Genomic DNA, 21,331 nt, shown 5'->3' with positions numbered 1-21,331 from the left:
CTACTCCCCACTGATCTACTCTTTGTAGCCTCCCTGCCAGACTCCTTTCCTCTTCCAAGTCCCGCTTGTGATTCTGCCCATCTCCTCCCGGCCCATTCTCCTCCCCTAAAGCTCTGCTTTCTCCATCTCTTTATTGGCAGATAAACAAGAAAAACGGAAGCACCAGGGCAGAACTAGAAGAAGAGGAAGTCAAGACTGAAAGGCAAGTCTATTTCAAGAGAGGCAAAGAAGCAGAAAGAATGTGACACAGCTGTCGGTCACCAGCCACCACCAAGCGCCGCACTGCAGGCCCCGAGCTGCATGCTCTCCAGAAATCTGCAGCTGGAGCACACTATGACTGCGTGATAATCTCTTATTCTGGGCAGTGCGGGACACAGCCCGGTTCTGATGAGCCAAATGGAGCAGAGCCTCCACCTCTTTCTCACAGGAAACAGGGACATATTGTTCATTGGTGACAGTTAGTGCCTCACTCCCTGGGCTTGCCCGACGAATCTCACACTCGCCCCCTTGTCCCTTGCGGGTCCCAGTAGCTAGCAGGTCTCGAACGGTCTCATTGTAGATCTCTACATAACTCGCCACAAAACTGTATGTCCAGCCCTGGGCACTCATCTTTTGGGCCACAGAGAACAGATGCCGCATGGCCCTAGGGATCAGCCCTTCCATTTGGGGGTCTCCCCTAGATTCACCTTCCATAGTGAAGGTCTTGCCAGTGCCTGTCTGTCCATAGGCAAACATGTATACAGGGTAGCCATCCAGTGCTGACTGGACAAGCATGGAGATCTTCTCAAACACTTCCACCTGCTTGCTTCCTGGCAGGAACACCCGATCAAAGAAGAAATCATGGCAGGTAGTGGGTGCCGGTGCCCCAGTCAGGGTGGAGCGCCGACCGTGAGAGGCTAAGGTGAGTCGGGGGATCAGAGAGTCCAGCAGGGCCAGGAGGAAACACGAGGAAGCCAGGAGATGGAGTGGATTCCCCTGCGAGGACAGGGCACACGTGGCAGAACACCCGGATATTGCCCTTCAATTCCTGCAGCTGGTTGTGGAGTCGCCGCCGCTCCATCTCTAACCCATAGAGCCGGTCTCTTTGCTCAGCCAGTAAGGTCACCTGGGCTTCAGTCTTCTGCCGAAGACACAACCTCTTCTTGGCTGCTTGACAGAGCTGCTTCTGCGGCCTGAAACCTCCTCTCCTGCTCCTCCAGTTGGATGCTCAGTGTGCTCCGCTCCTCCTGCAACTGCAGCCGCGCTCTCTGAAGCTCCTGAACCAACCTTTCCGTGGTACCCAGCTCCATTCCTCCAGCTCCAAGACACCGGCACTCAGCATCTCCAGCCTCTGCTGGTCCTGCTCAGCTCGGTTGCGTACACTGGCCAGCTCCCCTTCCAGGGTGTTCCCCGCTCTGCCCCAAGGGTCGTGGCCTGCTCCTGGACCTCTCTGAGTTGTTTCCGAAGCCCCCGGTTCTCCTGTTCCAGCGTTTGAGTCTTCTCCTGATAGCGTTTCAACTCTTCATTGAGGTCAAACAACTGGCCCTTCAGGTCCCAGGCAGGGCGTTTGCCGGGTCTCTTCCTTACCACCACAGGAGCAGTAGATGTGCCAGGCTTCTGGGCAGGAGCAGCGGGAGCTGTCTTCTGGTTCCTCAGCACTGTACCAACAGTAGAGCACCCACGAGGTCCTGTCTTTTTAGGGCCTTTCTGAGCTGCAGTGTGGCCCTCCGTCTGTGACACTGTGCTGAGGAGTGGTCCTCAGGGACGGGATGTGTCAACTACGGTCACTGCACCCATGCCTCATATCCGTTTCTTTGCGGGCTCCAAGACATCTTCCATCTGATCAGGACCTCTCTTGAGCCTGCTTGCTGACAGGGGCAGTTGGGAGGGGGACTTGACCAGGGTTGTCTTCAGCTCTATGTTCCTCTTCACTTCCAACAAAGGTGGCCTCTGCGCCTGCAGGTCCATGGTGGTCCGCACAGGACTGGATGCAAAGGCAGCAGGCAGGGTGCTGGTGTCCCGAGCCTTGCATCCTCTCAAGGGCTCTCACTGCAAAACACCGGAGCCAGGCCGTCCAGGAGCCAGGCTAATCTGCCACACCAATCTGCCATACTTGCCACTTTTGAATTTCTGTTCTTTGTTTTTGACACAAGATCTAACTATGTAGCCCCGCCTGGCTTTTTTAGCACAAAATAATTGTTAAGCCAAAGTGGCAAATTTTGGGTGTTACATTCTTTCTACCTTTACCAGATTTTGTTAATATACTTAACTACTGATGAACACTACAGTTCGCAGTCATCCTCTTCCTCCTCCTCCTCTTTGTAAATACTTCCAAAGTAGTCCATCAAGATGCCCTCCTGCCCTACGCCCCCAAGAAAAAGAACAATGGTGTCTCCAAAAGGAGTCCTTCTGGGTACAATTTGTCTGTTGTTCACAACACAATATTATTATGCCTTGAAAGCAAAATAAATCATCAACAGAAAAATGATAATTCAATGAGAAAGGTATCATGATACTTATGAGTTCTAGGGGCTCCACCTCTAAAGGCAGCTGAGCAGTGATCTTGATTAGTAGCTCAGTTTCAGCATGCTAGCGTGGAACCAGGAGCTTTGGCAAGCAGATATTTCCTGTCCCAATTAAGAAGAGAAGGCATGACTCATTTGCAGTAAAATGACAATGGAAGTGACCACTAGAGACTGAAGTGGAACACTTATAGATACAAAGTGAGTGAACAGACTTACCACGTATTGATGGTTTATTAGTGAGGACCTAGCAGAGAGAGGTATTCGGTTGAAAGGGAGTGGCAGGAGCTGGAAGCAGAGTTGAACGGAGTTAATTTGGATGTGAGTTTGTGCTCGTGATTGCAAAGCAATGCAGAAAGGCCCTTAACTGATATATGGGCTATTGGTGAGGAATGTCCGAGCTGGGCTGTTTTGCTGAGTGTGTTGGGAAAGGCACAGCGCGTTGGGACTCTCTGTATTGTCACTGTGATGGAAAACATGGCAACACTAAGATCTCTGGTGTCTTTTGGAGCAGTTCCAAAACACCTTGGATCTTTTTCCCTAGCAGAAACTACAAATTCTTTCAAGGCAAGTGTGCTTACCTGGGTGACATCCTGGACTTTAAGTAGGGGACACTCTGACTGAAAACCTAGTAGACTTTTAGATCAATATAAGAGAAGTGTTTGGACCTGTCTCCTTAGCACAGAAAACAGTCTTGTAAACGAGGTGTCTGTGGGGCTGGAAGATGGCTCAGCACTTAAGAGTGCTCATTCCAGAGGACCCAACTTCAATTCCCAGAACCTGAGTTACCTGTAACCCAGCTCCAAGGGGACTGGAAAGCTCTTGTCTCCTTGGGCACACTCACACATGTGCACCTACCCACACACAGACCCATAGACACACACACATACACACCCCAATAATAAAAAATCTTAAAAAACAAAACAAAACACAAAAGGAGACATTGAGACCAGGACTCAGAAAAGACTGAACCTGTACAGAGCCATCTCTTTGAAAGTTAAATAGATGGAAGTCCTTCGTGTTCCCAAGAGAACTGGGAACGTAAGTTGACGGTAGTGATAGCGTGCCCCACAGAAATTCACAAATATTTCCCTAAACCCAGATAATATAAAGTTTTCCAAGTGCCATCGGACATATAATTACTGCCATTATCAAAGGGCCGTGGAATGACTTGCAAATGTGAGTTGTCAGGCACTTAAGCAAATGTCCTCCTCCCCCTACTATGGAAACGGGCGCAGGCTTCTGTAGAGTGCTCAGCAGAACATTTACTGTCTCGCTGCAGGCTCCTTATTTGGCATGCCCTACAAACTACATCAAAAAGAAGACAAATATTTACGAAGGCATTCCTTAATGGATGGTAAAGCCATGCAATGGGCTTCCATGGTTTCATAGGCTGAGCTAATGTGGCAGGGTGTATATTAATAATTTAAGAAAGAAACACATGTGGAACTCATTTCCTGTTGGGTCAGATACATTAATGGGGTGGTGTGTGTGTGGGGGGGGGGAAGGTAGTTTTTTTTTTTTTTTCCTTCAGCCTTCTGGGGATTGGGGTGAGGTTTCTGAGTTCTTGAATTCTGAACTCTAACTTTTGCTCCACTCCTGGAGTGTCTGAGGCTACAGACCCCTGAAGACTAGATATTTCTTTGCTCATAATATAAAGCAGGGTCAAAGAGCTGGGCAGCTGGAGGGGTGGCATGTTGTCCCCAGGGGATGCAGCATCTCCAGTTCCCAGTCTGACCCCCACCCTCCAGGCAAAAGGTTAAAACACTCTTTCTTCCCTTTGATCAGCCGAAGGGGAAAGAGTCTAAGATACTAAGATGGAGTTGTAGACTGAGAGGGGGAGAGTCAGCAGAGCCCATTGTGCTCTGAGAGTGAAGATTAAAGTTTATGCGCCAGGTTGGACATGGTGGTACACCCCTTAAATTCTATAAAACCAGCAAGCAGATCTCTGAGTTTGAGGTCAGCCTGGTCTACAGAGTGAGTTCCAGGACAGCCAGGGCTATACAGAGAGCGAGATCTTGAACAAAAACAAACAAAACAAGAAGTTTCTATACCTGTGGTGGTTTGAATAAGGACGGCCCCCACGGGGCGGCGGGGGGGGGCACACTAGGGAGTGGAACTCCCAGATAGGAATAGAAGGATCGGGAGGCATGGCGTTGTTGGAGGACGTGTGGTGGACTCTAAGATCTCAAAGACCCATGCCAGGCACGGTCTTTCTGTCTGCCTGCAGGTCAGGATGTAGTCGTTACATTTCCAGCACCCCTCCTGCCATGCTTCCTGCCATGATAGTGAACTACGTCTCTAGAACCTCAAGCAAGCCCCTGGTTAAATGCTTCCGTTCATAAGAATTTCCTCACTCGTGGTGTTTCTTCACAGCAATAGGACAGTGACTAAGACTAGTGGGTCTCAACCTTCCCAAAGCTGTGATCCCTTAACACAGTTCCTCATGTTGTGGTGACCCCCAACCGTAAAATGATTTTTGTGGCTGGTTCATAACTGTAATGTTGCTACTGTTGTGAATCTTGATGTAAATGTCTGATATGCAGGATCTAATATGCGACCCCAGTGAAAGAGTCATTTGACCCCCCAAAGGGTCGAGACCCACAGGTTGAAGATCAATGAACTAGGACAAGGATGAACAGTGATGTAGACATGGAAGCCGGATAATCCCTTTCCTCCCTGAGTTGTCTTGGTCATGGTGTTTCATCACAGCAACAACAACCCTAACAACAGCAATGCCTATCTTTGACTTAGGGAGCACCCACAGGGAAAATAGAATTGTTTTCCTCTGTGAGCTTACAGTTCAACAGAGGTCACAACATAAAATACAAAATATACAGTGCGCTGAGGAATTACAAATGCTTTGGATAAAAACTGGGTGGTGGTTATGAAGTGCCATCTCGGGAGAGTATTGCATTGACGGATTAAGGTCAGATGGGGTGGATGATAACAAGCGCCACCTACCTCCACGCAACCTCTACACCCGGAAGCCTCTCATCGGAACTGCTCTCTCTCCCTGAGACTAACCTGCCAATTCTGTCCTCCTTTGCATATGCATCCCCTGACCTGTAACACTAGTCTGCCTTGCACCTGCCCAGACAGCTTCTGTAGAGACTCAACTCAGCCTTAGCCTCCCTTGTTGTTATTTACATACGCCGCCATGCAGGGAGGAGACTTCAGATACTTTCCTCACGTCAGAAAACCCAGTCCTTTGTACTGTTGGCCTCATAAATACAGCCTCAGAGGGCTCTCACTGGTTAATGATTGTAAGGTTGGCGAGCAAACTTTAAGCTTGCATGACAAATCCAGCTTGCAACTTCAAGGGAACAAACTTGATTCTCTACAATGTTTTACTGCACAGATGCCATCTTGCCACCCAGCTGTGCCAAGTCTTCAGGTTGCAGAGCCCTTCCAACCACAGAAACAGGCTCTTGATATTATAGAAGCAGCCCCACCCTTCTTGCTAAGCAGAGGGAAATCTAATTTCATGATGACAGGTATGATGTCAGAAGTAAGGTAGACTTAATGAAGGTGAATAAGTATTATCTAACTCCCTGTGTTTAGATCAGAGAATGACTAATGCAATAAGGTTAAAAGCACTTCTATCCTGACCTAAAGTTCCTTTTTGTTCAAAGTCACTGAAATTCCTTTGGTCTCAACTGCAGTTTAAAATCAGGATGTGAAAAAAACAAAAAAAATGAGACCGACATGGTAGTATATACCTTTAATCCCAGCACTGGAGATCGAGAAGCAAGTAGGTCTCTGTGAGTTTGAGGCAAGCCAGGGCTGATGCATACATAGTAAAACTTTGTCTTAAAAAGGGAAAGTGGCACCTTTAATCCCAGTAGCTGGCAGATTCTGAGTTCGAGACCAGCCTGGACTGCAGAGTGAGTTCCAGGACAGCCCGGGCTACACAGAGAATCGGAGGGAGTGGGTTTTCTCCTACAGGTAGGTTCTGGGAATGGAATTCAGGTCAACAGGCTTAGCTGCAGTCATCTATAACCACTGAGACATCTTTGTGGTTACAAATATTAGTTAAAGTCACAAATATTAGTTAAAGCTTTGTGACTATTCAGTTTTAAAGAACAAATGAGTTCTCCTTCCTCCTCCTCCTCTCCCTCCTCCTCCTCTCTCCTCCTCTCCTTCCTCCTCCCCCTTCCTTGCTTCTTCCTCCTCCTCCTCCTTCCTTCTACCTCCTTTAACTCCTCCCCTCCCCCTCCTCCTTTCTTCTTTCTCCTCCAATTCCCCCTCCTTTTTCCTCCTCCTCCTTTCTTCTTCCTCCTTCTTCTCCTCTTCCTTCCTTTCTTTCCCCCTCCTCCTGGAAAACATCAAATGGTGAAGACCAGTCCAGTGGGTCTTGGGGCCACATTTGTGGTAGGCTGTGGCAATGAAGCTATAACCAAAGACAAGGAGTGGATCCCTGGGCCACCTGGTCGAGGATGTGAGGGTCAAGCCCCTGGAGCAGGTTGACCTGTTCTCCCTGCCCATTAAGGAATCTGAAACAACTGACTTTCCCTGGCCGAATCTCTGAAAGATGTTGTAAAGATGGTGCCAGTGCAGAAGCAGACTCGAACCAGATGGTGGACCAGGTTCAAGGCTTTGTGGCTATTGGGGAGAGCAAAGGTCATGCTGCTCTTGGTGTTAAGTGCACCAGGGAGGTAGCCACTGCCATCTGAGGGGCAATTGTGTTCGCCAAACTTTCCATTCTCGATGTGCAGAAAAGCAACTAGGAGAACAAGATGGTCAAGCCCCAAGCTGTTCCATGCAAGGTGACTCTGCTGGTGTGTCTCTTCCCTGGTCTAGAAATGCTGACATTATCTCTGCTCCTGTGCCCAAGATGCTATTGCTGATAGCTGGTATTTGTGACCGAACCCAGGGGCTACACTGCCACCCTGGGCGGCTTTGCTGAGGCACTCTTTGATGCTACCTCCAAGACCTATAGCCATTTCACACACACACACACACACACACACACACACACACACACACACACACACCCGACCTCTGGAAAGAGACTGTGTTCACCAAGTCTCCTTATCAGGAGTTCACTGGCCATCTTGTGAAAACCCACACCAGGGTCTCTGTTCAGAGGACCCAGGCTCTGGGTATGGCAACCACATAAGGGTTTTTATGTAAAAAATAAAAAATGAATGAAGTCTGGGGAGTGAGGGATGAGGCAGGAGGGGGAGAGAGCGAGAGCTCAAATGAGTCCTAAAATGAATAAACTCAGAAGGAAGTAGGCATTTATATGTTGCTAGTAGAAGAAATGTACAACCCTTTAGAAAATAATTTTAAAAGGTTTATGAGTGTAATTTGACTCTGGAAGTTGTCTTAAGGTATCATCCGAAATGAGGAATTTTCTTTTTGGTTTTTTCAAGACAGGGCTTCTCTGTATAGCCTTGGCTGTCCTGGAACTCACTTTGTAGACCAGGCTGGCCTCGAACTCAGAAAACCGCCTGCCTCTGTCTCCCGAGTGCTGGGATTAATGGCATGCGCCACCATGCCCGGCTAGGAATTTTATTTTTTACATGTAGTGGTCATAATACTATTAAAAGTAGCAAAAACTTGGAAATAAAGTTTGTATAATAATTACATGAATCGCAGCATGGAGTAATATGCTGCCATTAAGATGAGGCTTAGCATGTCTAATGTTACCGTGGTAACTGAGGCAACACGGCACGGCACGCGCTGTCTGTAGAGAACTGCGTCGACTCATTATCCTCCCCACATGCCGAGCTGTGCTCCCAAATGCTTGGATTCCATTTGAAATAACCTCACTAGGTCTTTCAACTCATAGACGTGTAAAACTTGTTTCCAGTCGAATTCTGGGTATACTTAAATTATAACATTTCTTGCCATAAGAACAAGAGATACAATCCATGAAACTTATTCAAGAATCAGTTTTTCACCCTAATCCCTACGATGTTAAGTCCGACTCCCTGGCAGTGGCTGACAGGCTGGAACACATGCAGGTGAAATTCAGGGCAGCAACTAAAGGCGCTAGCTGAAGTCTGCAGGCTCGCCCCTCTCCCCAGCCTCCCCTCCCGGCAGGAACACAGCACTTTCAGCTGTTTGCTTGTGGCTTTTGCTCTTTGGGATCGCCTGGGTGTACTTGTCCTGTGTAAAAAAGTCGTCATGAGTAACTGCCTTATTCTGCTGCCACAGCATAAATAAAATCTTGAATTCTCCCAGCTGGGTCAGGGCCAGACCTAAGACTGGACCAGTCGGACCCAGGAGGTTGTACTACAAGAAGCACAGTGTTGTGTCCTAGCAACCGGAGCAACGGACTCCGGACTCTGACGACCGCACAAAGCATCAGTTTAAAGATGGCATTTCCCCCATTAAATAGCTAAACAGCTGTATTATTCTTAGAGAAGTTGTGAGGCAGGAATTGGAAAAAGCATTTCCAGTTTTATAGCAAAAAAAAAAAAAAAAAAAAAGATTATTTTGGTTTGTGGATTGTCTACTGTTGCAGACTTAATGTTAAACAGAATCGGGAATGTTTCATTTAATTACTCTTTGATGAATGCATATCTTTGATAGAGGACCATGATAAATATTAACTATGTATTAAAGGCCAGATCTGCACTTTTTCCCCCTGAAAATTAGGCTGAAAATAAGAATAAATGGAATCTACATGTTATGAACACTCTAAAATGTTTGAAATTTGTATTTTAATTACTAATACATATTCATTATAGATGAGTAAAGATGATTTCACTCACCCATAAACTCAGCACCTGCTGCTAAGTGGACTGTAGCTATTATTAATATATTGGCATGAAACTCTCCCTTTTTCCCCTGCATTTGTACACATATATGACATATATATCATATATTTATACCCTATAAAAATATTAGGGTTACTATCGTCAATACTCATTAGTGGTTTTATGATAAGAATGTTACAGATTTTTTTCTTAACCAAGCTAGCTCCCAAATAATTGAGACTGGACTATTAAATTTATTTACCAAGCTTTAACTGCACAACAACTCCTCTAGGCTAATCTGTCTACCTCCTGGTCAACATCCTCATGATACTTGCATTTTTAGTATTGATCTGCCTCTTTCTGCTTCAGGCGTTTTCTCATGGCATCTCCTGAACTCTCTCCCCTTGGCTGAATCCCTATGTCTGTCTCCTGTCCCCTCGCCTGGTTGGGAGGAAGTCCAGCCATATTCTCTCCCCCTGCTCAGTCATTGGCTGATAAGCTAGCTTTATTGACCATTTATCCAGGGATAAATGGAGAGCAATGTTTACACAAAATTGAGACATGAGATTCTCAGAATAGTGATTGTAACCACAAATAGGGGGCACATTTAAATAATACAAGGATAAGCTTAACATATGGCACAATAACATTATGCCTATAAATACGTTTTTTATTGCTGTGATAAGATACCAAGGCCAAGACAACTGTAGTGGTTTGCATATGCTTGGCCCAGGGAGTGGCACTATTAGGAGGTATAGCCTTGATGGAGGAAGTGTGTCACTATAGGGGTGGCCTTTGAGACTCTCCCCCTACGTGCCTGGAACACAATCTGCTCCTGGCTTCCTTTGGATGAAGATGCAGAACTCTCAGCTCCTCCAATCCCATGTCTATCTGGATGCTGCCATGCTCTCACCTTGATAACTGACTGAACCTTAGAACTTGTAAGCCACAGGCTGGAGAGATGGCTCAGCGGTTAAGAGCACCGACTGCTTTTCCAGAGGTCCTGAGTTCAAATCCCAGCAACCACATGGTGGCTCACAACCATCTGTAATGAGATCTGATGCCCTCTTCTGGGGTGTCTGAAGACAGCTACAGTGTACTTACATATAATAAATAAATATTTAAAAAAAAAACTTGTAAACCAGCCTTAATTAAATGCTGTCTTTTATAAGAGTTGTTTTGGTCATGGTGTCTGTTCACAGCGGTAAAACCCTAAGACAGCAACTTATAGAAAAAGAGTTTATTTGAGGCTTACAGTTTCAGAGGGTTAGAGTCCATGACCATTATCATGATGGGGAGGAAGACAACAGGCTGGCAGGTATAGCCCTGAGCAGAGTTCAGAGTTACATTTTGGTACACGAGCTAAATGGGAATGGGATATGAGTTGTTGAAACCTCAAAGGACATCTAGTGACACACCTCCTTCCCCAGGGCCACATCTCATCCTTCCCAAACATTTCCACTAACTGTGGACCAAGTATTCAAATATATGAGCTTTGAGGATCACTGACATCTAAACCACCACACTACCATATTGTTAACATCATCCCATGGCAATAACTATGTAGTTCTACAACATTGTGTTAATAATAGCTGCACTTTCTAGAATATCTAGAGTTCACCTTTGCTTGTTAGGATTAATCTGGATTTTCATTAAAAAAAAACGTATTTATATTCTTAATTCTTATAAAGTACTTGGAGTTAAGGAGGCTTTTCAACTGGAGAATTCTGAAGACTGAAGGGTAGTTTAAATACAGGGGAATATTTCTTTGATATTCACTCAGCTTGACGTCAGATTTCATAAGACCCTTGGAAGTCAGTTTGAAAATTTCAGTCTTAATATAAGATTGTGTGTGTGTGTGTGTGTGTGTGTGCATGTGTTATCCTGTGAAAGCCAAAGAAAAGCTGAAACCCAGAGGTAAAGAAAACCACCCAGGGCCCCTTGCCCTCTGCCTCCCCGGTCTCGATTCGTTCAGGGGGGCGTGATAAGCACGCTCACTGTGGAAAACTTACACACTTCTTCACTTTTCTCTTGTTTGCTACATCCCATCATGTCCTTGTGAACATAGGGACTTGCTATTTGCTGACAAAGGGGACAGTGATCCAGGACAGCTCTCTTGTTCTTTTCATTCATAAGAAAGGGAATCTGCTCCGTGTTTGGATGCAGAACAGCCAGAGGGGAAACTGTGTATTGTATATCATGGATCCTTTGTTTTATTTACTTTCTGTGAAACTGGAAATTATTTATATAAACCCATGTGTATTTTCTGCAAGTGACCCCAAAAACCCAAACTGTTCAAGCAATAGGAAGCATTGCTCCTTTCCCAAATTAAACAAGACAGTAACTTGCCTGTCCTTGGGAATGTGAGCAGGGGGTGGATAGGAAAATGGGTAAAGGGTTTTTTCTTTCTGTCATATGTTATATATTCATCCTGCAGCCTTCCGTGTGCTGGGCTGAGCTCTGAGTTGAAAATATCAATAAAGCAGCACTCCTGCCCGGGCACAGCTCATTTTGCAAATGAGCAAGTCAGGCAAACAAATCATTTTAAGCCTGGGAGACTTAGGCTGTAATGAGAAGCACCTGGTGGGGCCTGCGACCCCCTCACCCTAAGACCGCTAGGCAGTCCAGCAGGAACAGATACAAATCATAACTGAAAGGCCCAGGTTTTCAGCCTTATTGATTCCAAATGATGCTGCACAGATAGCCAGCATCATTTTTTGCCTGTAGACATGGGTGGCCAAGGGCCATAAGTTGGGTAACTTCAGGAGGGTCTCAGACACAGGCAGCTTCTATGTAGAGGCCTTTCTAGGAAAATGCTCCGTTTCTGTCCTTGACAAGTCGGTCTGAGTCTCAGGATGGAGCCAGCAGTCTCTGCCTTCAAAGACTGCAGTGGATTTACAAGTCTCCCACTAACAGTAACTCACTGCATGTCACCTAGGTGCTCTCAGCTTATACATCACCCCCCCCCCCCGGAGCCTCTCACCAACAGACGGGGTTTATATTAAAGCCAACGAAGCTTACATTTTGGAGCCTCTTGCGCATGTGTCCGTTTTGAGTCCTGGAGGAGTGGGGAGTGAAGAACAGATTCTGTGTCTGTGCTTTAGTGAGTACAGTGATAGGAAAGCATTTGATCCACGACTAGCTAAAAGCCATAGTCACGGTGTGTGTGTGTGTGTATGTGTGTGTATGTGTATGGGGTAAATAGGTATGTGTGTGTGTATGTATATGGGGTGTATGCATATGTGTGTGTGTATGTGTATTGGGTATGTGGACATGTGTGTGTGCATTTGTATGGGGTGTGTGGGCATGTGTGTGCATGGGGTGTGGCACATGTGTATATGTACATGTATGGGGTGTGTATGTATGTATAAGGGGTGTGTGGGCATGTGTATGTATGTATAAGGTGTGTAGGCATGTGTGTGTATGTGTATGGAGTGTGTGAGTGTGTGTGTGTGTGTATGGGGTGTTTGGACATGTGTGTGTGTATGTGTGTATGTATGTATACGGGGATGTGTGGGCATGTGTATGTATGTATAAGGGGTGTGTGGGCATGTGTATGTGTATGTATATGTGTGGGCATGTGTATGTATGTATACGGGGTGTGTGGGCATGTGTATGTATATGTGTGGGCATGTGTATGTATGTATACGGGGTGTGTGAACATGTGCATGTGTATGTATGTATACAGGGGTGTGTGGGCATGTGTATGTATGTATAAGGGGTGTGTGGACATGTGCATATATGTATACGGGGGTGTGTGGGCATGTGTATGTATGTATACGGGGTGTGTGGGCATGTGTATGTATGTATAAGGGGTGTGTGGACATGTGCGTGTGTATGTATATATGTGGGCATGGTGTGGGTACAGATACTACAAAAGCCACATTAGGATTCCAGGTTCTGCTTCATTATTCTCTGGCCTATTTCCTTAGCAAAACATCTTTCATTGATCTGGGGCCACTCCAGCTGCCCTGAGAAGCTTTCTGTCTCTGTTCCTCTCGGTGCTGGGGTTACAGACATGCAGCTTTTACAGACATGTGCTTGGGATGTGAACCCCTCAGACCCTCCCCTCTCACACAGACATCTCTTCAATCGCTGATTACATTTTCCCTTTTTCTTTTAACTGTAATTTTCCTCTTTCTGTTCTTCCAGTGGCATTTGAGTAGCTGTAGGCATTCCAGGGAACTGACAGAGAGCTGGTTGCTTGTGCCAGCTAGATTTATGTCACCTGACACCAGCTAGAGTCATTTTGGAAGAGGTAAGCCTCAATTGAGAAAATACCCTGCACCAGACTGGTCTGTAGCCAAGTCTGTGGGACATTTTCTTTCTTTCTTTCTTTCTTTCTTTCTTTCTTTCTTTCTTTCTTTCTTTCTTTCTTTCTTTCTTTCTTTCTTTCTTTCTTTCTTCCTCTTTCTTTCTTTCTTTCTTTCTTTCTTTCTTTCTTTCTTTCTTTCTTTCTTTCTTTCTTTCTTCCTTCCTTCCTTCCTTCCTTCCTTTCTTTCTTTCTTTCTTTCTTTCTTTCTTTCTTTCTTTCTCTGGCTTTCTTTTTTTTTAATATTTTTATTAAGTATTTTCCTCATTTACATTTCCAATGCTATCCCAAAAGTCCCCCATACCCCCTCCCACTCCCCTACCCACCCATTCCCAGTTTTTGGCCCTGGCATTCCCCTGTACTGGGGCATATAAAGTTTGCAAGTCCAATGGGCCTCTCTTTCCAGTGATGGCCTACTAGGCCATCTTTTGATACATATGCAGCTAGAGTCAAGAGCTTCAGGGTACTGGTTAGTTCATAATGTTGTTCCACCTATAGGGCTGCAGATCCCTTTAGCTCCTTGGGTACTTTCTCTAGCTCCTCCATTGGGAGCCCTGTGATCCATCCAATAGCTGACTGTGAGCATCCACTTCTGTGTTTGCTAGGCCCCGGCATAGTCTCACAAGAGACAGCTATATCTGGGTCCTTTCAGCAAAATCTTGCTAGTGTATGCAATGGTGTCAGCGTTTGGAAGCTGATTATGGGGTGGATCCCTGGATATGGCAGTTTCTAGATGGTCCATCCTTTCGTCACAGCTCCAAACTTTGTCTCTGTAACTCCTTCCCTGGGTGTTTTGTTCCCAATTCTAAGAAGGGGCACAGTGTCCACACTTTGGTCTTCATTCTTCTTGAGTTTCATGCGTTTAGCAAATTGTATATCTTGGGTATCCTAAGTTTCTGGGCTAATATCCACTTATCAATGAGTACATATTGTGTGAGTTCCTTTGTGACATTTTCTTAATTGATGATTGATGTGGGAGGGCCCAGCCCACTGCAGGCGGTGCCACGCCTGACCAAGTGGTCCTGAATGGTTATAAGGAAGCAGGCTGAGGAAGCTTTGGAGAGCAAGCCAATAGGCAGCACTCCTCCATGGCTTCTGCTTCACCTCCTGCCTTCAGGTTCTTGTCCTACTTGAGTTCCTGCCTAATTTCCTTCAGTGATGGACTGTGATGTGGACGTGTAAGCAAAAGAAAACGTTTCCCCCTTTGCTGCTTTTGATATTGGTGTTTATCGTGGTAGTCAGAAGCCTACTAAAACATTGACTTAGGGACTCGTTCAATTTGAATGGACAGGGAATATTTCTGTGGTTTGAATTGGCTTCCTCTTACAGTTGTGTTATTTCCAGATGCCCTGGTTCAGCCACGATTCCCTGGTCACTCACACCTGCCTCCATCACACGAGAGCCAGCAGCACCACAACACAGGATGATAGAGCTGGGGCCAGAGCTAAAGCATGAGGTTTGAGAGTTTGATCTCCACCATGGCAGAAAAGAGAGGGAATAAAGGAGGGAGGAAGGAAAGTGGGGAGGGGGAAGGGAGAAAAGAGTATGGGGTGGAGTTTGAGTTTGAAATGTATAGTCAAACACAAATCTGTGGGGCTTTCATTCAAAGCTTATAACTCACATTTGAAATACACTCAGCGGAGGATTTCTGAAAATTGACAACAATCCTAAATGCTGAAAGAAACTTAAAAAAAAAATCAATATTCCCCTGCCCCCAAAAAGGCATTTTGGCAGTTTGAGTCTGTTATTTTAGAAGAAGGAGCAAAAATGTCTTTTTGGTCTCCTAAGTAAAAGTGAATTACCAAACTATTGTCCCATGAGAAAACATTCAAGATATGTATGTTGTCCTTTGGTCTCTGTTGGGGGTGGCTCTGGAATATCTGTGCGTAAAAAGACACTGGAACACGCAGCCCTTTGTATAAAATAGCACGGCCCTGTATTTTCATACAACACGCCTGTGTCTCTGCTGTCCCTTATGTCTAGACTACGTATATTACATGACAGAGAGTAAGAACGGTGTAGGTCATTGTTATACCGTATTGTTCAGGGAATTAGAATCAGAAAGAAAACCTATACATCTGGCACGGATGCAATCTATATTAGGTTAAATTTGTAGCTATAAAGTCCACATATTGCAGGGTCAACTCTATAGCCAAAGAAGTAAACAAACAGGCAGCAAGAGAATAACTAATATGACTATGATGTTCTAGTTCCTGGATCATGAGATACTTGAGCAATGTTTTAAAAATTATTTCTCATCTTGAATACATTTTCATTTTTTAAAATATTTATTTATTTATTTATTTATTTATTTATTTATTTATTTAATGTATGTAAGTACACTGTAGCTGTCTTCAGACTCACCAGAAGAGGGCATCAGATTCCATTACAGATGGTTGTGAACCACCATGTGGTTGCCGGGAATTGAACTCAGGACCTCTGGAAGAATAGTCAGTGCTCTTGACCACCGAACCATCTCCCCAGCCCACATTTTCATTTTTAAACTAGCTCTGTATTCATGTTTTTTAACTTAGGAAGACGCCCCCTCCCCCAGTTGTGAGCTTCAACTCTACAATGTATGAACTGGGTCCATTTCAGGCTTCCCCATCGGAAGCCATGGCGGGGCAGTCCTGGGCAGTTGAGTGTTCTTTCTCTGGTGTGCCCTCTCTCTGCCTTTCCCCCTGAGGAGCCCAGAGAGCAGGTGCTGTTCTTCACCTCATGGCAGTACTGTGGTGAATACCTCCTACCTGCATCCTGCAGCCCACACACCCTGGACGGAGGAGTCTTCTGACTCGAAGGCAGCATTCCCCCCTCCCCCCCCCCTCGGTGCTGTCAATCACCCCCAGAGACGGAATCCAACGCTGCAGCCTCTCGCCTTCCAGCACAAACCTGGTGGCGCAGTGTCTGCTCCAGAGCCTTGTGGGCCGGCCAGGCCACGGCTAGATTTACCTGGAGGACACTCTGGCTTGCCTCCTCACCATCCCATCCTGTTTGTCTTGCTCTGTGCAGATTTTTCCCGAGAACATCTTCAAGTGAATACCTAAGATCTCCATCTCAGCTATGACATCATGCTTATCTGTGTATAGCCTGTCCCCAGTAGAACCTGAACTTCGGAGAGCAGCAACCAATGTGTGTTTCTCATTGCTATATTCTTTTTTCCTTTTTAAAAAACCTGTTTACTTTACATCCTGATTGCTGTCTTCGCTCCCGGCCCCTTCCCACAGACCCTTCTCCCATCTCCTTTCCCTTTTCCTCTGAGAGACTGGAGGCGCCCCCCACCCCCAGCCTCTCCTCCGCCCAAATACATCAATTCTCTGTAGGGCTAGGCGCTTCTCCCTCTGAGGCCACACAAGACAGCTGCTAGGGGAACAGATTCCACAGACAGGCAATAGCTTTAGGGATAGCTCCCATTCCAGTTGTTCGGGACCCACACGAAGACAAAGCTGCACATCTGCTACATATGTTTGGGGGGGGAGGGCTAGGTCCAGTCCATATATGTTCTTTGGTTGGTGGTTCAGACTTTGAGAGCCCCAAAGGTCCAGACTCTGTCGGTCTTACTGTGGAATTCCTATCCCCTTTGGGACCCACAATTCTTCCTCCTATTTTTCTATAAGAGACCCCAAGCTCCATCCAATGTTTGTCTGAGTCAGCTGCTGGGTGGAGCCTCTCAGAGGACAGCCATGCTAGACTCCTGTCGGCAAGCATAACAGAATATCATTAGTAGTATAAGTGGGCTGCCCATGGGATGAGTCTCTAGTTGGGCTGATTTTTGCTTGGTCATTCACCAATCTCTGCTCCATCTCCTGTCCCTGTATTTCTTGCAGACAGGATACATTTTGGGTCTGCCTGTGGCTTGATATGTAGTTAGTTACAATAACATGGAATGAACTGGATAATCCCTGGTGTCTACAAATTCCAGTCTCTTTGTGTGCGTTTTCTCTGGTTCTTATGACACCAGAGAGGTAGGTATTGTTCATCTATAACAAATGGAGCAGTGAGAGGCAGCAGGGTTGCTAAGCATTTTGCTAATGGCCACAGAAGGTAATGCTTCGGTTGTTGTCCAGCTTTGCTCTCCTCCACTGGTACCGTCTGACCCCAAGGGAGGGGACCCAGCATTCCCCCATGTTATTCTGACCCACATTTTGGTACGGACCCCTCCTTGATTCAGCCTAAGTATAGGCTGTGCAGATGACAAAAAGACACATAGCACAGAGAACAAGTCAGGACCAAGGTAAGGCCCTTTCCTTGGACCACCCCTTACCTCCCTCCCAGGTTATCTCCCTGCGGATGAGGAAAGATACCTACCACCTCCTCCAACAGAAATGGTCCAGCGAATGCAACAACACTGAGACACACCAAGTGTCCAGAGCAAAGAAAGCATCCCTCCCAGCCTTTAAACTTCTTGCAGAGTTGTTATACCCTAGGTCTAAAAGCAACCTCTTCCCAGGGTCTCTGACAAGGGGATGTTCTCTTCACAGGACACACCCCACCCCCACAGGACCAACAAGACTCTCATAGAATCTCTTAAGTTACTATACCTTCCCCAATAACCAGCCCGTGATTGTGTGTGGCTCCCAGCTCTGTGGAGTGACTTGAGTTTCTTCTTAAAAACATTTCACGATGTTTAGTAATGTCATCATGCGCGTGTGACCACCACCCTGGGGAAGAACAAACTAAAATGCACACGGTAGGTATTTCAATGTGACAGTGGGAGTGAGATTAGCTCACCTCATCTGGCAACATTGGTAATACTGCAAATCAAACAGAGAGTTAGATATGTGTGGGGTGTATGTACATTTATGCATGTGGTATATGTATGTGAACGTGTGGAGATGTGCATGCATGTGCACATACATGTTCATGCATGTAGAGGCCAGAAGTCAACATTGGACAACTTCCTTTGTCATTCTTCTCTTATTTTTTTGAGACAGGGTCTCCCACTGAACCTGGACCTTTCCAGACTGAGCCAACTTGTCCAATGAGCACCAGGGATCCATCTGTCTCTGCTCACTAGCAATGGGCTACAGAAGCATGCTGCTTCTGTACATGACTGTTACATGTGTGCTAGAATCTTCATGCCAGGGTGCTGACCCTCCACCAGCCCCTGACATGAAGAGGCCAACTCTACCACTTTCTTCTGGATGCTTCCTTATCTCTTCCATTATGATTTGAATGTAAAATATCTCCCACAGGCTCATTTGTTTGAACCACTGGGCTCCAACTGGTAACTGAGGAGGTGGCAGAACCTTTGGGGATTAGGTGCTGATGTAGGTGACCAGGGCTAGGGGCAGGGCAGGAGGGTTATAACTTGCCTGCTCTCATTCTGATTTCTGGTGGGTCACAGAGTAAAGGAGCAGTGGTTACATTCCAACTCAGATCAAGTCTCTCCAGCCACCACACCATCCTCACCGAGATGGACAGAGTTCTCAGAAACCGTGAACCCGATACATTGTTTCCACCTTAGGTCTCTTCTGTGGGGTATTCCGTCACAGCAAAAGAGAAAGGCAACCAGAACGCTACCAGTCCACATTGACCCCAACCCCATTCTCTCCCCTCACTTTCTATTCATCTAACCATTTGTGGTAATTTGAATGTTTGGCCCACAGGAAGTGGCATGGTTAGGAGGTGTGGTCTTGTTAGAGTGGGTGTGGCCTTGTTGGAGGAAGTTCATCACTGTGAGGGTGGGCTTTGAGATCCTAGGCTCAAACTCTACCCAGTCAGTGCAGAAGAACCTCCTCTTGGCTGCCTACAGAAGAAAGGCGTCTGGCTGCCTTCATATCAAGATGTAGAACTCTCAGCTCCTTCTCCAGAACCATGTCTGCCTGCAGACTGCCATGCTTCCCACTATGGTAACCGACTGAACCTCTGAAACTGTAAGCCAGACCCAGTTAAATGTTTCCCTTTATAAGAGTTGCCTTTGGGCTGAAGAGAGATGACTTAGTAGTTAAGAAAACTGGCTGCTCTTCCAGAGGTCCTGAGTTCAATTCCCAGCAACTACATGGTGGCTCAGAACCATTTGCAATGGGATTCGATCCCCTTATCCGGTGTGTCTGAAGGCAGCTACAGTGTGCTCATATACATAAAATAAAGAAATCTTAAAGAGTTGCCTAGGTCATGGTGTCTCTTCACAGCAACGGAAACCCTAACTAAGACATCTTATCCTTGGTTTTTCTTTAGAATTTAAGAGTTGGTCAGTTGCAGACCTATATTGTACTTTTCAGGGTCCTGCAATTCATAGAAGGAGAAAGGCTCCCAGGTGGCACAGATCTGGGTGTAACCCTCAATTGTTCCTTTTCAGCGAGCTATGTAAGTCCTCATCTGCAGAAGCAGGGACATTCTCTAAGTTATTTGAATCAATACAACACTCAAGGCCCTGGCCGCAGGAGACTCTCCGTGCATGTTTATAAGGCAGTAATTCCTCTTCCCTTATTTTTAAAGTATAAGAACACAATAGCCATCAAAACACTGCTTTCATGTGGGTGTTTGGAATTCAATTTAGTGGACCTTTAAATACTTGTCGTGTTTGAGACTGGGAATGACAGTGATGATTATTATAATCCTTTAGTGCCAGGCCCTGGGATCAGGGAAGTCCCCACCATAAATGTCTGACATGACCCTCCCTGGGTACACAAGATGGGCACCATTTTTATTATCCAAGATACAGTCTTTATTACTCAGGAACTGCACTTCATTGTGTAGACAAAAGAGGTGAGGCTGGAAGAGCTGAGGAACTTAGGTGGGGTCACACCGGAGAATCCTGGCACTAGAAGCAAACTGCTTGGTCTGGTCGGTACATCGACTGCAGACCCCACAGGAGCAGAGCCCAGCAGCCAGGGATCGTTTGTTTCCTGAAGCAACTGAAATTCGTTCTGATGGACTTTTATGTGTGGGTGCTTTCCTTGCATGTGTGTATGGGGAATTAATCCTTTTTCACAACAGTGGAAATAACGTGCAGTTTCAGGAAATGCAGAGTTAGGACAACGCTGGTTTGCTCTCGAGGGAAAGGACAATTGGTGAGGTATGGGGATATGGGAGAAAAGCGAGGAAAGTGACCTTCTATGGTGGCCCAGAGCTAAATTCTGATGGGAGTCTTTTAGGGTGTTTGCAGATTAAGGTGCAGGCTACACCCTCTCTTTGTCTCCCACTGACTCTCTCAACGTTGACATTGTTCCCTGGGGCGTTGTGACGCCTTTGCAGGAAGCACATGCCAGTGCCGTGCAGTGTTGACTGAGCTGTTTTCATGACGGATGAACCAAGTCCTGTCTTCTGTTTTCCTTTCCCACCCTTCTACAGCTCGCTCCCTTACATCTACAGGCTTTTGCCTTATTAATTCAGTATCTGCCAGTGAGTAGTCTTTCCTCAGGATCCTCAGAAGAGACCGGCATCTCAGATCCCTAAAATCCCTAAAATCCTTTATGGAGATGTTCATATTTGCATATCACATGATCACTTTTAGTCTACACAATCCTCCCATATACTTTATTATTATATGTATTATGTCAATATTACATTATATTAATATATCAATAACATAACACTATGGACTAATTATTAATTAATTAATAATTAGTATTGATATAATATTAATGATATATTAATATAATATAAAATATATAATAATAATAATATTTTACAGTGTCTCTGTAGCCTTGTAGCCCCAGATGCCCGAAAACTTAGCAGGTAGGTAAAAATAGCCTTGACTTCTTGTCCTCCTGGCTCCATCTCCTGAGTATGAGTACTGCAGCCTTCATCATCTTGTCCTCCTGGCTCCATCTCCTGAGTATGAGTACTGCAGCCTTCATCATCTT

General features: G+C 45.8%; 1 pseudogene; it reads right to left on the bottom strand.

The window, feature by feature from the left end:
- Positions 1 to 213: 213 nt before the first annotated feature.
- LOC110302758 (kinesin-like protein KIFC1 pseudogene) lies at positions 214 to 1,947 on the bottom strand (annotated as a pseudogene).
- Positions 1,948 to 21,331: the final 19,384 nt, after the last annotated feature.

This window comes from Mus caroli, unplaced genomic scaffold (genome assembly GCF_978045245.1).
Source record: "Mus caroli unplaced genomic scaffold, Mus_caroli_1 scaffold_9, whole genome shotgun sequence".
NCBI classification, from domain to species: Eukaryota; Metazoa; Chordata; class Mammalia; order Rodentia; family Muridae; genus Mus; species Mus caroli.
This window is presented reverse-complemented; position numbering and strand designations above follow the sequence as displayed.